Source organism: Zingiber officinale, chromosome 5B (assembly GCF_018446385.1).
Source record: "Zingiber officinale cultivar Zhangliang chromosome 5B, Zo_v1.1, whole genome shotgun sequence".
Lineage (NCBI taxonomy): Eukaryota > Viridiplantae > Streptophyta > Magnoliopsida > Zingiberales > Zingiberaceae > Zingiber > Zingiber officinale.
The window spans coordinates 40016380-40022379 of NC_055995.1; the positions used below are offsets into that span (position 1 = coordinate 40016380).

Sequence of the window (6000 nt, forward strand, 5' to 3'; positions counted from 1 at the left end):
GCTATACTGAAATAGAGTTGTGTGCCTAAGGCCTGCTGCAGACTCTGCTAGAACAGGGACGTGAACTATGGGTCTCAATCCGATATAATACTCAATGGAACACCATGCAATCTGATGATCTCTCAATAATATAGATCTACCAATCGATTCAGAGAATCAGTCATCCGAATTGCTAAGAAGTGCATGGATTTCATTAATCGGTTAATGACTACCCAAATCACGTCATGGCCTCGTTGTGTCCTAGGCAATCCCACCACAAAATTCATAGTGATGTGCTCCCATTTGCACTCTGGAATCGGAATCCTCTGAAGTAATTTGGTAGGTCTCTGGTGCTCAGCCTTCACCTGCTGAGAGACAAGACACCTAGCTAAAAATTCCACGATATCTTTCTTCATGACTAATGTGCGTAGATTGTATACACTTGTTTTGCATGTTTTGACGCACATTCACATACTTTGTACATGCTTTATCTATGCATTTTCGTACTTCCAGCTTTCCTTTTGAGCATATTTACTCTCTTTGTTTGGAGATCTACTTTTGTGCATTTTTTATACACAGGAGTCGAATTTGGTGAAGGAGGCGTGTTCGAGGCCAAATCTGCAAGCAAAGCAATGGAGGAAGGAATTGTACCTTAACCCCACACGACCCTGCCATGGGGGTTTGCCCAGGTCATGTGGAGATGAGAGACCATGTAGCTACAGCAGAGAAAGGAGATGGCCTGTCCGTGTGAACCTCACACGACCGTGCCAAGTTTTGAAGCCCAATGAAGTCTAGGCCGTGTGCAGCACACGACCATGCCAGGTTTCCAGAGGAGAAGGCAGTACAAGCCGTGTAGATCTATACGACCGTGTAAGGGGATCATTGGTAGAGGCAAGCCACGGCCGTGTACCTCACACGGCCGTGTACCTCACACGGCCGTGTGAGGTTGGCAGAGAAGAGAATGGAGCAGGCCGTGTGAACCTCACACGGTCGTGCTTCGGGGTCGTGTGGCGCCCAATCCCCTCTTCTATATAAGGATTCCTTCAAGATTTGAAAGGGGATCTTCTCCCCTTTGGGAGAAAGGAAGATTTTGGCGATTCCTTCCATTCTTGGGTGGATTTCTGAGCGATCTAAGGGAAGATCTTCACTGATTCGACTTCGGGAGCGTGGATTGGATCTGAAGACCGTCTTCATCATAGATAAGCCTTCTTTCTTTCCTTTTCTAGGATTGGGATCGAGAATACTTGTAATCTTTATGTTTTCAGATCTCTTTCTTCGATTGATGGAGTAGTTTGTCTTTGTTCTAGGATGGAGGGAGTATTTGTAAGGATTTCTTGATGTAAACTCTTGTGGATTTGTCGATTCCCTATTTCTATGATTTTGCCCTATTTATATCAATTAAATCTTGGATGTATTGTTGTGATTTGGACCTAATGCACATTCTTGATTGATTATTTGAATGTCTTGTGGATCTTGTAGAGATTATCTCTCACTCGATTTTCCGAGGGAAGCATGCGTAAGATGCAAGCCCGTGTAAGGACGTTTGAGGGATGAGCTTTAGGAGGGAAATAGGATAATTCAAGAGGGTAGGATAGATTTATGCATTAATCTTTATATCTTATGGGTTGAGAGGTATTGATTTCTATGTTGATTTTTCGAGGGATCTTCATGACAGGAACATCCCCGTGTAAGGACAACATAGGCTCATATCTAGTTGATCACATTTAGGTATAAATTTCAGTCCTGTCTATTGCAAGAGAGAACCAGCAACCTTTTTCAAATGGTGGACAATTGAGAAATAAGATTTGGTAGATCATTTACATTGAGGAACCTTACAAAGAAATCAAAACTCCTAGAACATCCCTTATCATTGCCCTTGTTCTTGTTTCCTATTCTTTTATTACTTTGTTTACTTTTCATAGTTACACTTAGACTTTGTTAATCCATTGATTTATTGTCTAGCAAATTCGCGTTGAGATATTCTTAGTGCTTATTCCAGTCCCTGTGGATACGATAATCTTTTATATTACTTGCGATATTTTCGTACACTTGAGTAGGTTAACAAGTTTTTGGCGCCGTTGCTAGGGACTGGGCTATAACATTAGGGATTTTCAATTGAGTTAGACTAGACATAACTTTTCTTTTCTTTTCATTAACAAAATTGAAACTAATCTTTAGAATCCTATTTTCATCATTTGCATAACTTTCTAATTCTTGAAAATTCTTTTTGTTACAATTCTAATTCTAATTCTAACTTTGCATTCATGATTTCTAGCACTCTAATCTAACTTTTCTCTGTTTTCTCTTTTTGATCTAGTTTCTTTCTTATTTTATTTTGTAAACATATCTTGCAATCTTTAGCATATGAATTATTCTAGATATTTTTCTTTTTCCTTTTATCTTTTCTTTCTTGTTTTCATTATGCACTTTCTTTCTTGCAATTTAAATTCTGCATTTTCTTTCTTGCTTTTCATATTGCATTTTATTTCTTGTCTTTGATTCTTCATTTTATAATTTTTTCTTGAATATCCATGAGCACTAACAAGTCAACCAGGCCCATGAGAAATTTTTCTACACCCTTTTCTGCAAGATTTTTATCTCCTATTGTGCAACCTCAAATTGAAGCAGAAAGTTTCCAACTATACCCAGAGTTAATTTTTATGATACAAGGTCACAAGTTTGGAGGAGAAGTATCAGAAAGTCCTTATCTGCATCTTGAAACATTTTTAGAGATTTGTGATATGGTAAAATGTGAAGGAGTGTCAGCAGATGTAGTTCGATTGATGGCATTTCCTTTCAGTATCAAGGATAAAGCAAGGACTTGGTTATATTCTCTCCATCCCCAAAGTATCATAAGTTGGGAGCAATTGGAGAAGCAATTTCTGAATCATTTTTTCCTTCCAAGAAGAATAGTGTATATGAGGAATTGCATAACAAATTTTGCTCAGGCATATGGAGAATCATTGTTTGAAGCATGGGATAGATTCAATAGTCTTCAAAGACAGTGCCCTCATCATGGTTTTAAAAAATGGTTGATTTTGCACATATTCTATGGGGGAATTTCTTTCTCAGACAAGAGTTTATTGGATTCATCAACTGGAGGTTCTTTTATGGACAAAAGTGTAGATGAAGCATATATGTTAATTGATCAAGTGACATTGAACCTACAAGAAAGGTCGAATATAAGTTGGATGAAATCTCCCTCAAACATTCAAGGAGTGCAAGCCATAAATGCTATAGAGCCTGTCCAACAAATTGTAACTCAACCATCTATCAGTTTTGAAAATCACAAGTCACAGAACGGGGAGTTCAAAAATTTAGGGGCAAAGATTGAAAGTATTGTTTCAAATTAGTTTAAAGAAGATTGTAGATTTTTGAAGGTATATGAAGATGAAGACTCTTCAAATGAGGATTGTGAAGATAAAGCAGTGGTAAATAAGTTTTCAGATCTATCTCCAAATTTTACAGGGTGTTGTAGTGACATTAAATTTGTAGATGATGAATGTGATGTGGTAGATCTATTTAAAACTGCAAGTGATGTTATTGATCCTCATATAGTTGATTCTCCTATTGAGGATATTGATGTGGGTTTGTTTTTTGATGTTTGTGTTAATGATGTTGATATGGAACAATGTGTAGGGAGCTGTGTTGTGAAAGCAACATCTCAAGAATCACCTCCTTTGTCCACACAATCCTTAGATGTTGTAAGAGTTGCAAGGATTGAGCATGTTGTGGACCAATGTGTAGGGACTTATGTAGATATGGTTGAGTCTCAAGAATCACCATCTTTGATATCGCCAACACTTGAGCCTGAGCCAGAACCATCATTTGATTCAGAGGAAATCACATCCACATGTTTAGAAATATCAGGTATTTCTCAGCAAAGAAAGGTTAGTACTTCTTGTGATCTTTTGGAAAATTTATAGAGGTACCTATCATTGACTTTGTTGGATGTGATTCAGTTTTTATTTCTTATTCTGCTTATCTTAATATGGTTATGACTCTATCTTATCTAATATGTTTGTGGGAGATTTGTACTTTCTTTGCATGTGTAGATTTCACTTGGGCTAATGATTGGAAGCTCAATCTGAACCGTCTTCGACCACCTGAAAAAACTTTTAAGAAGACGAAGATGGAGAGAGTTATACTTTACTTTGTAGCTCCATTGATGAAAGCTCTCTCCATAATAAGAACCCCTGGTAGGAGGGTTCTAAAATATCTTACCCCTCCAAGAGCAAGATTTAGATGAATCTAATGAGGTGGTCAAGCTAATGACCTTAAACAAGCGCTTCTTGGGAGGCAACCCAAGTTCATTTTCCTTATTTTCTTTTATGTCTTTAGTTCTGAGTTTATAATAAACATGTATCCTCTACTTAATTTTTCTTGTCTATCTTATTGTTGTAGAATTCAAAGTTGTAGAGAAATGTGAGTATTGGATGGAGGAGTATCTTTAAAAACATGAATGCCAACCATTTGGAGCTCATCACTTGGTAACTTCTCTTAAAATCTCTTCAACATTGTTTTTAGTTTTCATTGGGACAATGAAAAGTTTAAGTCTGGGGGATGCATTACATGCATTTGAATTACTTTGTTTGTTTTTTTGTTTTTGCTTATGTCTTGCATTTTGTTTTGATTTCCTGTGGCATTCATCTTAAGAACATCAAACTTCATTTATATGCTTTCTTGTCTTCAAGATTAAATGTTAGCACGTTCATTATCTAGATTCATGATGTTGTAAATGATGCTAGTAGTATGCTTAATGTACCTCTTTTCTCTATCTTGGGTAGCATGAAATAAGCTAAGTATCATATGGAGATGAGTTTTAGTCTTGGCTTGACCTTAAGGATCTTATTTTCACTACACTTTGACTTGATGCTTGAATGGTTGATATCATTAAAATAGTTATGATTCATCTTGTTTGTTTAGTACTTGGTTTCCATCGTGATTTCTCAAACTTCATTTTGGTTACTGATGAGGCTCAACTCATGTAAGCTCATTTGGAAAAATCAAAATATCCCAACATTTGCGCTAAAAGTACACTTGTGAAATAAGATTTACACAATGCAAATATTTATGAAAAAGGAAAATGTGAAAAAAAAAGCAAAGTAAAAAAAAGAGTGAATAAGGGATATAAAAAATAGTTATCATGAGTGGAATCTAGCTAGTCACCCCTTTGAGACCAAGTTAGGTTACTGGGGAAATGACTGCTTAGCTTCTCTTGAGATTGAGCACGCCTTTGAGACTTTGGGTTGATTGAGGAATATAAACCAAGTGTGTGGCAAGTAAGTGCCTATCACTGATTACTTGTCTATTACTGGAAACACTAGGAATTCAAACTTGATGACAACTTGACTAGGACATAGATTGAAACTTGAAGAGTTTTGAGTTGTTTTTGCACTGTGCACAGGGTACTTATGCTTGAGCCAAACTTAACTTGTTTTCATGATCATTCTTACTAATGAAACTTTTTGATAGAGTTAGGAGAATGTATTAGGGATATGAGAGCATTGTAGAGCATATGAATTTAGATTGCAGCATTTTGCTTGAGGACAAGCAAAGGTTTAAGTCTAGGGGTGTGATGTGCGTAGATTGTATACACTTGTTTAGCATGATTTGATGCACATTCACATACTTTGTACATGCTTTATCTATGCATTTTCGTACTTCTAGCTTTCCTTTTGAGCATATTTACTCTCTTTGTTTGGATATCTGCTTTTATGTATTTTTTGTACATAGGAGTCGAATTTGGTGAAGGATGCGTGTTTGAGGCCAAATCTGCAAGCAAAGCAATGGAGGAAGGCATTGTACCTTAACCCCACACGGCCCTGCCATGGGGGTTTGCATGCCCAGGTCGTGTGGAGATAAGAGGCCATGTAGCTACAGCAGAGAAAGGAGATGGCCTGGCTGTGTGAACCTCACATGGTCGTGCCAAGTTTTGAAGCCTAATGAAGTCTAGGACGTGTGCACCACACGGCCATGCCAGGTTTCCAGAGGCGAAGGCAGTATAGGCCGTGTAGATCT

General features: G+C 37.4%; 1 non-coding gene across 1 annotated transcript; it reads right to left on the reverse strand.

Moving 5' to 3' along the window:
• Positions 1–2895: 2895 nt before the first annotated feature.
• On the reverse strand, positions 2896–3001 carry LOC121988072. The gene has a single exon (XR_006113834.1). It is a non-coding gene; the product is annotated as a small nucleolar RNA R71 (small nucleolar RNA).
• Positions 3002–6000: the final 2999 nt, after the last annotated feature.